Below are 15,384 nucleotides of genomic sequence, written 5' to 3'. Positions count from 1 at the left end.
GTAAGCATCTTCATATGAGGCGAGTTGAGCGTCATATGAAGCTTGAGTAAAAAATGACTGTTGAGCACGTTTTTATCTGAAAACTCAACTGGTTTGTCTTCTTTTTTTTTTCCCTTGTCCCGTCCAGCATTATGGCAGCAGAATTGTAATCTGAATACCGTTAATGCCAAACACATTTGCTATGCCAAGGGAAGCTTTATGAATGTAAAGCTCCCCTTGGTGCCCATCAACTGCTTATTCATTTATTTTTGTTACAATACTTAACATGTGATAGTGCCGAACCGGACTGGGGGACAGGGACAGAGGGAGAGCAAAGAAAAAGAAACGGAACAGAAATAGGAAGGAACAATCAGAGAAAACAATGAAAAACCAGACAACCAGCTGCTACACCTGTAAAAACAAAACTGAAGACAATCCACGGTCTTTGTGGGGAATCCAGCCTTAGAGCCACCAGGAGCACCTGGAAGCAGACAAGCAGAGAACAAACACACAAACAAACAAACAAAAGAAACAAAAAAAAAGCACCAGCAGCAGCAATCACATACAACACCTGTGGATACAGATGACCTCAAACCACAGGACAGCACAACAACTGCTTTGTGGTTTGTCTTTAGCGCTTTAAGACAGACAACACACTGCGGTGTCTTCTCATCACCCACCGTTGTACAGCTGAAGCTAAAAGCAAGATACGTGTCGTCACATCTTCTTTTCTTTGCCATGGAAGGAAATTGCTTTGGAAGCACATTTGGCAATGCTTCATCCTCTGCTTTGCGTTTACGTGGGAGCCCCATCAACAACTTGTCCATGTTATGCTAGCAGTGTCATTTATTGATTGATTCATTCATGCATTCCACCAGCGCAATTGCTCTGCACCCCCCAGTTTGGGAACCTCTACAGTAAGAACCTCCTATTTTAATCTCTGAGTGTAATCAGAGGAGACCAACACTGGTTAGAATGCAGGTGCAAGGAGCTGAGAGCTATAAGAGAGATGAGAAAAGAGAAATGTGGGATCAGGAGGTTTTTGTATTGAGCAGCAGCGATATGTTACACTGTGGTAACTAGCAGCACAGAAGTAAACTGCACTGCTGTTCAGGCTGAGTCCTTCAATTGTTAATGTGCAGGTTTCTCCTTTATTTGCACCTCCTTCAATCTGCACATTCACTCCTTTCTCTACATTTCCAGTTCCTACATACAAGTATCCAAGGAGCTGCAGGTGTGTGTTGGATTGCTTGTACCAGAGGATTCGGTCGTAGCTATCACTGTTGTGTGAACAGATAATTTGGGGTTTTTCTTCAAGTGTTTTGTACATTTCTGCTGGATCCTGTTGGACTTTGTTACTGAGAGAGGAACGTGTTGAGAAAAGATCAGCAAAAAGCATCATCAGCACTGATGAAACCAGAAAAGTGAAAGAGAGATTTATTTCTTTTCTAAAATCCTGATGCAGCATTAACCTTAAACAGAAATGTCTGAATTATTTTGAGGTCGTTACCTGAAAGCAGCATGGTGATAAAAGCAATGCAAAGAAGAAAGATGAGCATTTTCTGTTCTCCAGATGTTTGGTTCTGTTGAAGAATTTAGTTTATTTCCCTTAAAGGTAGGGTAGGAGATCCTGGATTTTGAGTCCAGCGAAGCTGCATTTTGAAAATACACAGGTAAAAAGTCCCAACCCTTTTCTTCACTTTCCCCCCGAAGGCACGCCTCTAGAGTACATGAACGCGCACGAGCACAAAGGTGCACGAGCGCTGTTCTGACAGCAAGCATCGATCGTTGCCGTATTTAGTATTTAGTTTATGCTAACTATACGTTTAATAATGCTAGGTGCTAGCCAAGCTGGCTCTAGTTTAGCTTCCTGCCAAGCTTCTGGACGCGTAATTCGTTCACAGAGCAGGGTACGCGCACAGGGGGGAGGAGGGGGAGGGAGGAGCAGATTGCAGTTTGATAGACGGCATCAGAATCCAATCATTGTGAACAGTCCGTTCACAATGATTGGATACTGTTTTTCCTAGATTGTACGTTCTAGAGGCCACTAAAACTTTTCATATTTGTGTCAAAACTTTTAATTAATTGGTTGCAATGGGGGTGTGAAGAGTATTTCAAGCAATATGTAAAAAAATGTTCCAGAAAAAGATCCCCTACCCCACCTTTAATGCATCAGCAGTTATACTGATTATTTCCAGCTTCTTTCTGAGTCAACCCTCCAACAGCATCACCAAACATACATGAAATCATCAGATGGGTGGTGTCACAGTTGTTCCTCCTCTCAGTTTGTAGATTAGCATGAAGGTCTGATGCTGCCACCTAATGGATATAAGTTACAGATGTGGAGGCATCTGAGTTGTAATTACACACATGGAAAATGCACATGAGGTTTTTGTATTGAGCAGCAGTGATATGTTACACTGTGGTAACTAGCAGCACAGAAGTAAACTGCACTGCTGTTCAGGCTGAGTCCTTCAATTGTTAATGTGCCGGTTTCTCCCTTCACTCCACATCACCCAAGGTCTCAAAAGGATGTCTCTATCCCAGCCAGGACTCCAGCGACCACCATCAACCGAGAAACGCAGGGCACCCCCTCCTCCTCCTCTTACATCATCTGTCCTGGCAGAGCAGGACACAAGGGGATGTGCAGGGTGTTCAAGGAGCAGCAGAACACTCAGAGTTCAGAACAAAGATAGCACAGTTCAAAACAAAGATACCATGCCATGATGTGTTCAGGGTCCCTGCTATAGAAGTCCAATTACTGACAACTGTTCTGAGAACAAGCTTGGACCCAATAGGATTCCTGTATTAGTTAGTAAAAGAAGGAATCGAAAACAGTCAACCTGCTGGGTGAATCTGTCTAATCTGTTAACGGTACCACGTACAACTCAGAATACAACAGAGACCAGTGTAAACTCCACAAAGCTAGCCTTACTTAATATTAGATCTCTGTCCAATATGTCACTGTTAGTTAATGACTTCATAATTTCACACAATTTAGATTTTATTTTTCTGACAGAAACATGGTTAACAGAGAGCACAAGTGCTACTGTTCTTAATGAAGCAGCCCCCCCAAACTTTAGTTTTCTGGATAAATGCCGAAATGGGAGGAAAGGTGGGGGAAAAGCTGCCTTATTTAAAGATACATTCCAGTGTAAAGAGATCTCATTTGTTGAATTCACTTCTTTTGAATATCTTAGTTTTATTTTAAAGGGTGTTCCTAAAATCCTGTTCTTAATCATTTACAGATCTCCAGGATACTGTGCAAGTTTTATTGATGATTTTTCTGAATTATTGTCTGTTATTTCAACTGATTTTAACCATTTTATCTTGACCGGGGATTTTAACATTCACATAGATAATATGACGGATGCTAATGCCAAAGAATTTTCTTCTGTGCTGGACATGTTTGGTTTGTGGTGTAGCAGTCACGGTGCCGTGTGGATTAAGAGTTCTTCAACCTCTGACGATACCAACATTCCTATCAGGGGATGTTTACGTATGTGGATAAAACCCAGATATTCAATTCTCTTCCACAAAGGAAAGAGAGACAGAAAACTGCCTAATTTACAACAACCTTCGGCCCTTTGAAAGCTTATTGGGGAGTGGAACTCGCAACAGACACTTGCCATAAATTGGAATAAGCTCAAATGAACAAAGAACTTTCCTTTGGAAAAGTGGGAGACCGTACTATCTTATCTGGACCATAAATCGAAGTTGACACTTTAACTCCCTTTTCACCAAAGAAGAGACCAGATGGCTAAGCACGAACTGAAAATACTTTACCAGGACCCACTTTTAGTCGAATCTTAAAACTGTATTAAATGTGTTTGATAACCTTATACAATTTCTTTCAGGTTTCCAGCTTGATCACAAGACGCATATAGAGACAATTTGTACGATTCTGGCTTAAATATTGACGGAGAAATAAACCTGTTGAAAAGTGACCAACTCGCTTATGGAACCACATTGCCTCCTTGTGGTCTGTATTGTTGAATAGTTGAACACACAGACCCAGTAAAATGGACAAGATATATGCAACAATTTAACTTTTAACGATGTCCCGTCGGTATCTATTTGTTATTGTTTGGTATCTCCATTGTTAACAGAAAATTAACATTGTGTGGTTTGCTATTCATATGTCACGACTTTACAGATATTCATCTGAATTTTGAGACTCATAATCATCTGTATCATGTTGTGTTATTTGATGTCTTTATATCACAAGTCTATGTAATATCTTTAATCTGCATATCTTAACAAGTTGTGGTGTTTTCAGAATCACCGAGACAAATGTTCTATGAGACGGAATTAATGGAGAAATAAGAGTTTCTTTGTTATATTTAGAAGTCTCTTTAAAGACGCTGAACAAATCACCTCACACAGAGACCCCAGGCAGACGTCACCACAGTTCAGGCATATCATTGGCTGAAAGAGTAGTGTAAGCTTACGTCAAGCCCCGCCTCCGCGAGTCACACCACGGAGCCCGCGAAACCAGACTCAGAGTTCATGGGAGTTCAGTTGATCAGAGTTGAGAGCAAATTGGATTTGATTTTCAGTTGTTCAGTTTTTCAGATCTGGAGAGATTTGAAGAGAGCGGAAAGATGAGAGGATGAGCCGTGCAGAAGACGACAAAAGGGAGGAAGGAGATGGCAGAAGGACCCAAGGAAAGACGAGGAAGAAAGACCCAAACAAAGAAACAGAATGAAGTCTGAAGATACACGTTTTCCGTATTTTTGTTCGTCCATCGTCATCCATGTCCTTTTTACGTCGCACGTTCTAACCGCCGCTGTTGCACGCCATCATCACCTTTTCCTACCAAGAAGCCAACTCCAAGCAACCTTTTATTAATCTTCTGTGAACTTAAGTTCGCTTCATCAGAGAAAGCAGCAACGGACAAACTCTGACACTCGGAGGATTTGATCATTCCACAGTAAAGCCCTCGGCACCATCGTTCCCTTTTCCCGGTGAAAAGAAGCAACTACAAAGTCCGCTTAAATCAGCCACAACCAGGCCCTGAGAGCAGAACCCAGAAGGAATCCACTCGGGCTGTGTGGCTACTACCTGCTGTGTTCCGATCTGACAAAAGGAACTTCAGTACAGTAAGACCGACCCGTTTTTCACCTTAAAGTGGCTTTGATGGATGTCTCGAGGCTCTCACAGAATGATAAATTAATCCAAAATGTCAGTATTTAGCGTCAAATAGTTAGCCAACCTAAACTATTTGAATACATCCAGTATCTCTCCATTCCCCATATTTTATTTTCCATTCACTAAGTGTCTTATATAATCACCCATATTCAATGCATCTCCTGTTTGTTTAAGGTTCATGTCTTTGGTCATATCATTTTAATAAATAGTTCATATATCTATATATATGTTATAATCACAGATTGTGTCGTATGCTTCCTTTACGTGATGTCTGACCAACCAAACGAGAACTTTCACGAAAGTAGCGAGATATGAGACTGATTATTAATTGATTATTAATTTAACATACCAGGATCGTAAGATTTTAACAGTTTTCCTCCCTGGACTGTAACTTAAAACAAGTTAAAACAACAGCGAGGTGGTGCCCCGTATTAATTCATAAGTGCATAACGCTAAAGTGGCAACATATAACAGAACCAACCCACCTTCGAGGTCACATTCTGGACCTGGTCATTTCTAAAGGTGTTGATATTTCTTCTGTTGTGGTTACTGATTTGGCCTTGTCTGACCATTTTTGTATTTTATTTGATTTATTGATCACTCAGAATGTTCAAACAACGAGCTTCTCAGTTAAGAAGAGGTACATTAATAAGAAAACAAGTTCTCAGTTTAGGGAGGCCATAGCTATGTTACCAACAATCAGCGCAGAGTCGGTTGAAGGAATGCTGGATGATTTCAACTTGAAAATTTTGAATGTAATGGAAGCTGTTGCACCGATAAGAATCAAGAGCACCATGATCGAACAGAAAACCCCATGGAGAAACATCACTTTGGTCAAAAACCTGAAAAGAGAATGCAGGAAAGCTGAATGTAAATGGAGAAAAACAAAGCTTCAGATTCACTATGAGCTGTACAAAGAAAGCCTGCGTAGTTATAACAATGAGCTGTGCAAGGCCAGACAGCTGCATTTATCTGAAATGATTAATAAGAATGTCAACAATTCTCGAACTCTGTTTGCTATGGTTGAAAAACTCACAAACCCTCCTGAACAGTCAAACCCAGACCTCCTCTCTACTGAGAAATGCAACGAATTTGCCAACTTTTTTAGCCAAAAAATCAAAACGATTAGACAAAACATTCACGCAACACAGACAAACAAGAAAACTAATCTGTGTCTAAAACCTAGAAATAACTCTGACGTTATGTCACAATTTAATATTGTAGATTTAAAATCCTAGAGGAAACAGTTCGGCATCTGAAATCAACAACTTGTTCTCTGGACATAATACCATCCGACTTTTTAAAAACAGTTTTTACCTCAGTAGAAAGTGATCTCCTACAAATAGTTAACAGCTCACTGGCATCAGGCATTTTTCCCAAGTCACTAAAGACAGCTGCCATTAAGCCACTCCTAAAGAAGAGAACTCTAGACGCCTCTATGATGAACAACTACAGGCCCGTCTCTAATCTCTCTTTTATATCCAAGATTATTGAGAAAGTTGTATTTAACCAGCTCAACGACTTTCTGAATGAAAGTGGAAGTCTTGATAACTTTTAATCAGGCTTCAGACGTCATCACAGCACTGAAACAGCTCTGGTCAAAGTGTTAAACGACATCAGGTTGAATACTGATTCTGGTAATGTTTCAGTCCTGGTTCTGTTGGACCTCAGTGCTGCATTTGATACTGTAGATCACAGAATCCTGTTGCACAAGCTGGAAAACTGGGTTGGACTTTCTGGAGCGGTCCTTAACTGGTTCAGGTCCTACTTAGAAGGCCAGAGTTATTTTGTTACAATTGGCAGCTATGAATCTGAGCGAGTGGCCATGACTTGTGGAGTCCCCCAAGAGTCAATTCTTAGACCTCTTCTGTTTAACTTGTATATGCTCCCTTTGGGTCAGATATTGCAGAATTTTAACATCAATTATCACAGTTATGCAGACGATACACAACTTTATGTGTCTCTGTCACCGGACGACTGCAGCCCAGCAGATGTACTGTGTCAGTGTCTGGAGGAAGTAAACACCTGGATGAGAGATAATTTTCTACAATTAAATGAAGACAAAACTGAGATCATTCTGTTTGGTAGCAAAGAGAAGAGGGTCAGCGTTGGTAAATATCTTGTAACTCGGGACCTTACAATCACTGACCAAGTTCGTAACCTCGGAGACTCAGATCTGACTTTCAGCAGCCACATCAAAGCTGTCACCAAGGCAGCTTTTTACCATCTCAGAAACATCAACAGAATTAAAGGTTTCCTCTCCCAAAAAGACCAGGAGAAACTCATCCATGCATTCATCTCCAGTAGACTCGATTACTGTAATGCTCTTTTAACTGGACTTCCCAAAAAGAGCATTAAACATCTGCAGCTTATCCAGAACGCTGCTGCTAGAGTTTTAACCCGGACTAAGAGATCTGAACACATCACACCAGTTTTAAAATCTTTACACTGGCTTCCAGTCAGTCACAGAATAGATTTTAAAAGCCTGCTGATGGCTTACAAATCCCAGAATGGTTTAGGCCCAAAATACATCTGTGATATGTTCAGAGAATATAAACCCAGCAGAGCTCTTAGATCCAAGGACTCAGGTCAGCTGGTCTAGTCCAGAGTCCAGACTAAACATGGAGAAGCAGCATTTAGCTCTTATGCTGCAAATAAGTGGAACAAACTGCCAGTGGAGATTAAACTTTCACCAAATGTAGACATTTTTAAATCCAGGTTAAAAACATTTCTTTTCTCATGTGTCTATGCATGAAATCTGCACGGTATCTTTTAACTTATCTAGACTGTTGCTTGTTTTTAAATTCATTTAAATGATTTTATTTGTTTCTCTTTATATTCTTTTATGTATTTTTAATGCTTCTTCCACTCCCTGCTGCAATGCTTTTATTTTATGTAAGCACTTTGAATTGTTTGTACATGAAATGTGCTATACAAATAAATTTGATTTGATTTGATTTGATTTACTGCAGTGGTACATTTCTGTGGCTTTTCTGTCATCAATGCCCACCCAAAAGAATTTTAAGACCCAAAGAGACAATTTACAGCATCGAGCAGTTGGTTGTACTCACATCATCGTCATCATCACTGAAGGGCATCATCTTCATTCAAAACTGAGAGATGCAATGGATGTCTGCAAGCTGTATATCAACAGTGTTGAAGTTAGTTAAAGGCTTTCACAAACTACTGAAACAGGTGTTACTCTGCACCGGTCTGGTAAGGATCCCACTGCCACGGGTTCCGTATTCTGTACATTAAGGGGGGTTCTGTGTGATGTCACAGGGGGCTCAGCGAATAAATTAGAACATTCTGGGGTTCTAATTCTGCACTAAGAGAAAGGGTCATGGAGTAAAGAGGTTTTTAAATCAAAATAAACATTTCTGTCCGGGCTTCTCATGTGGGAAGCTGAAAATCTGCTATACTTGCACACACTCATTCAGGTTCATAGTTCACACCAGTGAGCAGCTAACAACTACGTGAAAACAGCGTTATATAGTGGCCATCCCCCTCTATATTCTCACCATTATCTGTTGGACAACCCATAATAAAAGTGGTGGTTCTTTTGACTCCAGGGATTCATTTGATGTTGATCCAAAACCTTCTAAGTACATCAGTCGGGCAGAGAACTTGAAACTGTTGATGAACTTGCCTCGAGACAACAGCCGAAATATCCAGTTTGAAACGTTCTACGTCTTCAAGGTTTGCATCTAAATGTTTGATGTTCAACCACGGGGTCGACATTCAATACGTATGACTGGAATGTTTATTTAAAAAGGGAAACTGGGCCGGGAGAGGCCACCCAGCCTTTGTGCAACAAAGTTGTTAAATACTGATCTCTTAAATGTTAGCTCCTCTTGAGTTTGATGGCGTTAGCACGGCTGAAAAACGTTTGGGAAAGGGCCACGTGTCGCACCGTGTAGCATCCCCTCTTCTTTTAACCTCAGTCTGTAAACACCTGGGAACTGATGAGAGCCATTCTTGGACCCTTGACCCTAGTTTTTATTCCCATTTCACACACCGTACCAACACACCCACCTTCTGGAATTGGCATTGTAAAATGTCAATTTACAGTGTAATTATTTAAAGTGTTGGCTGCAGAGTCATCAAGCATAGTTGAAACCAGAGTGGTCTTTTTATAAGGCTCGGGTTGAAAGCATGTCCACAGCACAGGGAAATATTAATTCCTTTCTACACTGGGCCAATTGGTAGGCAACTTTATATGAGGCGAGTTGAGCATCTCCTGGATGCAGCTTGAGTAAAAAATGACTGTTGAGCACGTTTTTATCTGAAAACTCAACTGGTTTGTCTTCTTTTTTTTCCCCTTGTCCCGTCCAGCATTATGGCAGCAGAATTGTAATCTGAATACCGTTAATGCCAAACACATTTGCTATGCCAAGGGAAGCTTTCTGAATGTAAAGCTGCCCTTGATGCCCGTCAACTGCTTATTCATTTATTTTTGTTACAATACTTAACATGTGATAGTGCCGAACCGGACCGGGGAACAGGGACAGAGGGAGAGCAAAGAAAAAGAAACGGAACAGAAATAGGAAGGAACAACCAGCTGCTACACCTGTAAAAACAAAACTGAAGACAATCCACGGTCTTTTTGGGGAATCCAGCCTTAGAGCCACCAGGAGCACCTGGAAGCAGACAAGCAGAGAACAAACACACAAACAAACAAACAAAAGAAACAAAAAAAAAAGCACAAGCAGCAGCAATCACATACAACAAAACTGTGGATACAGATGACCTCAAACCACAGGACAACACAAAAACTGCTTTGTGGTTTGTCTTTAGCGCTTTAAGACAGACAACACACTGCGGTGTCTCCTCATCACCCACCGTTGTACAGCTGAAGCTAAAAGCAAGATACGTGTCGTCACATCTTCTTTTCTTTGCCATGGAAGGAAATTGCTTTGGAAGCACATTAGACAATGCTTCATCCTCTGCTTTGTGTTTACGTGTGAGCCCCATCAGAAACTTGTCCATGTTATGCTAGCAGTGTCATTTATTGATTGATTCATTCATGCATTCCACCAGCGCAATTGCTCTGCGCCCCCCAGTTTGGGAACCACTACAGTAAGAACCTCCCATTTTATTCTAGGAGTACAATCAGAGGAGCAGCTTCTTTCTGAGTCAACCCTCCAACAGCATCACCAAACATACATGAAATCATCAGATGCAGAGGCGGACTGGCCATCGGGGATACCGGGGAAATCCCCGGTGGGCCGACGAAAGTGGGCCGGCCCGTCACCGGCCCATGTCACACACGACCAGCCCATTGTAATTGTGATTCGGCCCATTCTTTGACAGGTCATCACAGTATGGCACGGAAATGTTGTGTAACCCATTAACACATTCTTACCACTAATCCACTGACTGCACTGACTGACTTTTATATCACTTCTTTGCGATCTGTATTCACACTCATGGTGTTTATTTTCTTTACTCATGTAATTTCTTCTGTCAGTCTTTTAGGTGTTATTAAATGTCAATCTGTATGTAAATAAAGTTGTATCATTATTATTGTTAATAATAATAACAATAATAATAATGTCAATCAGTCTAGCCTACTCCCATACACACTTGCGCCAGGAGGGTTTCACTTGACGTCACTTCCGTATTTTCTAAGCGCGCGAACCTAAGTGGTGGGCAACCTGAGCTGGAGCCCACTGAAAACACTGTGTTTTGTCTGCCCAAAATGCCTCGGTTTTGTGCCGTTTTTGGATGTTGCAATCGGTCTAACCGAGAGAAGGGAAAGGGTTACTATCGAGTACCTAAGGTAATCGTCCATAGAGGTGAGAAATGGAAAAAACTCACAGAACAACGCTGCAAAAAGTGGATAGCTAACCTACATTTACAGACTGGAGGAGCTGAATCTGCAAATGCTCGTGTCTGCGGTGACCACTTCGTCAAAGGTATGTGCGAAATCTAACTGTTTAGTAGTAGTGCAGTAAAGTATTATGTTGTTAAATGCCAATCAACAGTAATGTAATACGGGCTACGTTTGGGCTTTGTTTTGAAGGCTGCCCCAGCGCACTGCTGGCTACTGAGTCAGTGGACTGGGCTCCCACGGTCAAGCTGGGTTACCAAAACACAGAACTAAGACACCGTCATCTGTGTTTCATGCGATCTCTGAAATTATTTATAATCTATAATTTAATTTATAATTTATAATTATTTATAATTATTATTATTTTAAATGCACATGTGCCAGCAGAGTTAGTTTATGTTCTGTTATTTAACTTATTGTTTTGTTATGCACCTTCAACATGCCTACACACAATCACACACCCAGCATGCAACACCACTGATCCCACTGATGTTCACACCCCATTGTATATTCTGTTCTGTTCTGTTCTGTTCATTTCTACAATATAGTTCATACTAATTATACCCTCTGATTCCAGTTTCTTTATTGTGTGGTCTTTCTCTGCTGACATTCATTCCTTAAAGCTCTGTCATCTGAGCAGAGTTAAGAATATTTATCTAGCAAACTATACCTACTGTAGGAGATATTTGTTATTTTGTATATTTGGCTCACTTATTATTTAGTTATCTTTTGGGGGTTTAGTTTGGGGAATAAACCTTTTTTGGTTGTTTATGATGTTTAGTATTGTTTGAGTTAATTTGGGTATTTAATTATGCTTTTATTTTGAAAGCAAGTGGTAGCTGGGGCACCTGGGAGGGCAAATAGGTTTTTATCAGGGCAAGAGAGGCGGCAAAGGCCATTGTCATTTGTTTGTTTGCTTGTTTTTGGAGAAATAAACCGAAAGAAACGTAATTTTTTGCCTGGACAATGGACTCAATTACCTGCGTAAATTCACTCCCAAGGTGTCTCAGTGGCCGTTTGATTTCATTTAGTTTATTATGGTTTTGAGATCTTTTTTGTTTTTTGATTATTGACACAAGAGGACGAATAGCCACTACACCTACCTTGGAGTGTTACAAGAGCAGGTATCATTTCATTCCATGTGTCCATCCAGGCAAATTGGTGGATCCAAAAGTTATTAAAAAAACACATGATGTTATTTCTTTGTATTCACCCAAAATAATGTTAAGTGTATGGATATTTGTGCAAGTAGACCACTGACGTGCGATGCATTGAGTGGGTATTGCACCGTGTACTGAGTGGGCCGGTCTGACAGTAACTCCCGGGCCACTTTTCTCCCCCAGTCCGCCCCTGATCAGATGGGTGGTGTCACAGTTGTTCCTCCTCTCAGTTTGTAGATTAGCATGAAGGTCTGATGCTGCCACCTAATGGATATAAGTTATATATGTGGAGGCATCTGAGTTATAATACACACATGGAAAATGCACATGAGGTTTTTGTACTGAGCAGCAGTGATATGTTACACTGTGGTAACTAGCAGCACAGAAGTAAACTGCACTGCTGTTCAGGCTGAGTCCTTCAATTGTTAATGTGCAGGTTTCTCCTTTATTTTCACCTCCTTCAATCTTCACATTCACTCCTTTCTCTACATTTCCAGTGCCTGCGAGCAAGTATCCAAGGAGCTGCAGGTGTGTGTTGGATTGCTTGTACAAGAGGATTATGTTATAACTATCAACTTGGTGTGAGCAGCTCATTTCGACTGTTTCACTCTTCTTTGTACAGATCAGGTGGAGTCTGGCTGACTCTGTCACTGAGAGAGGAACCTGTGGCTTTTAAGATTAAGATTAAGAGTCTCATGCTCTACCGGCTGAGCTAGCCGGGCTATTCACATGTTATTAAACATGACTTCCGATAAAAAAGAAGAGATAAAACAAGCCTAAGTCAACTTTCTGATATTTAGAAATACATTGGAACACACTCCTCCCTTTTCAACCTCTACCTACTCCACTCGACTGGATCCCACTCAGCTGTTAGGATTTTCCATGAGGTAATACCACCTGGCACCAGGTGGTACATTTTTAGCACCAACTCGGTCGGGGTCGAGTTGAGTCGAGCACAAAGCAGTGGTATTTGGAGAAACTGTCCAGCATCCAAAATATTGATCCTTACGAGCTCCCTGCAGCAGAATGGCACAGAGACCTGGACCAGTTACCCCCGTGCACATATATGGACATAGTCAATTATCTTGTCTTTGGTGTAAGTTACTACACTATGCAGGAGTTTAAAAGTCACAAATCTTTGGAATTGTACGAGACTTTCTGCTGTGGCTGGGTGCAGGACTTGGCCATCTACAAGCCTCCAGGTGGCTCTGGTGATGATAACAGCGTTGTACTGGCAAAGGTAAGGTTCTTGTCATGCATTTTAGTTTGTTGTAATTACATTGCATTTAGACACTTCTTGACCAAAATGACAACGTAATTAACTGCGACTTGTTTTGTAAACACTAGATTAACGAGATGTTCAATGTACACAAACGTTTCCAATGTTTTGATGTATGCTAAAGCTTATGTTTAGGTATTTAGTTGTCATTGGATTTTAGCCCAACGACACATACTGTAGCAGGTTATTGTGTTGGGTGTTGGGGGCTGCAAAGTGAACAAACCAGTTCTGGGTTGGCTAGGGTACTTATGTGTGATTGCAAGGCGTACATTCCTGGTTAGATTTAAGCCATTAACATTTTGAATGCAAGGTGTACATGTCCTGGTTAGATTACAGCCATTATCAATGTGTCTAAAGTGTAGACTGTAACTTGAAATAAATGCTTTTTACTGTTTAGTTTATTTCACTTTATTTATTTTACAGGTCCTGCATTCACGGAGACTCTGAGCCTCCACTTACCAGTCCAGTGGTATCACTTCAGTTGTGTGGGGCTTGTGGACAGACCCTCCGCTGACACGCCATGGTTTTGCTCTTCTTGTGCTGAATAGTGTTTCTTTGTTCTTTTGCACTAGTAACAGTATTATTTTATTATTGCTTGTTGTCAATGTTTTACATGCTGGAAATTTTTATACTTTTTATTCTGAATGCACACATGTTCTTTTGCACTGTTAACTTTTCCTAGAGGTATATTGCATTCTGCACCTTGCGCCCTTACTCTTTTTTCCTGTTCTGTTAATAAACATTGTTAAGCCATATCAAGTTGTTTCAAGCATTTATTTCAAACAAATTAAAAGGTAATGAACAAGGCACTCAAACATTTATTTCAAACAAATTAAAAAGTAATGAACAATGAGGAATGAACTCAAACAACACTTTTGCACATGTTCGTTAAGGCACAGCAAACAGTGACAATCTTATCTAAAGGCATTAGGTTTTCACCCTCACATTTGAGCAGCATGTGCACAGGTACAGTTGAATGTAAAAAGCTGAATTTGTCCAGTCAGCGTGGTTCTCCAACATCTTATATGATGGCTTACATACAACAGAATAAATAGTTTATGAAAAAAACCTATGCAATCAATGGCAAACCCATCACAGAACACATGCAAAATAAAGATACAGATTGAGAGGGTAACGCTGCTCATGGTATGACAAAAGGGCTGAAGGGGTACACATTAACACATTAGCCACATTAGGGGGTTGTTAACATTAATTTTCGAAGAGGCAACAGTTTGCAAATTGAGCATTTTCGAAGAGGCAACAGTTAGCTAGCTAGGCAGGAACGTCAGGTGCACTTCAGGGTTTGCAACAACATAAAGTAACTTCGTAGCTTTAAGAGACAACAACATAAAGAGATTTTTAGAGAACGTACCCGAGTGAAAATGCAGAGAACACACTCTCATCGACGGAGGGGTGCAATCGAAAGTAAGGTCCAGCCAGCCAGGCAACCCGGCGTCTCCTCGTCAGGTCAGACGCCTGCTCTCGCTGATGCTGCATCCATTTAGGAAACCGAAAAAAAATGTATTTCGTTGTTCCTATGTTTCCCAAACGTATTATGTGAGGTACTGGAACAGTTCTTCACACAGCAGTGATTTCCAGGCATGTTCTTGCAATTCCGCACTGTTTAAACTTACTGATTTAAAAACACACCCGTACAATGTAAACGAACGGAGAGAATGGCGTTTTCTCGCTAGCATTCTGCCAACATGGCGGATAGGGGTGGGGCTCTGTACTATGACGACAACTCCTCATTCTCAATAACGACCCCACCCACATTGAGGTGGTTGTGAGTAAGTACTAGTGGAAAAGAGCTTAATGTTGCAGGAGAACTGCCTCATCGCACATCAGAATTGTGTATGTTAATGGGAGGAACTGAAGGCCCGTCTTCAGAGATAAATGCCCTTTTTCACCATGGCCTGACATGGCTTTCTTCATGGTCTTCGAATATGCAAGTAAGATTTAAGCATGAAATTAATGTCAGG

At 40.9% G+C, this 15,384-nt stretch overlaps 1 non-coding gene across 1 annotated transcript in view; it reads right to left on the bottom strand.

The window, feature by feature from the left end:
- Positions 1 to 15,377: 15,377 nt before the first annotated feature.
- trnal-caa (transfer RNA leucine (anticodon CAA)) overlaps positions 15,378 to 15,384 on the bottom strand; it is a 111-nt gene continuing 104 nt past the window's right edge. Inside the window, exon 2 of the tRNA in view lies at positions 15,378 to 15,384. This exon is cut by the window's right edge and continues 39 nt beyond it. This is a non-coding gene — a tRNA (tRNA-Leu).

This window comes from Odontesthes bonariensis, chromosome 17, assembly GCF_027942865.1.
Source record: "Odontesthes bonariensis isolate fOdoBon6 chromosome 17, fOdoBon6.hap1, whole genome shotgun sequence".
NCBI lineage: Eukaryota > Metazoa > Chordata > Actinopteri > Atheriniformes > Atherinopsidae > Odontesthes > Odontesthes bonariensis.
Note: the sequence above shows the minus strand (reverse complement) of the source record. Positions and strands in the feature narration are given on the sequence as shown.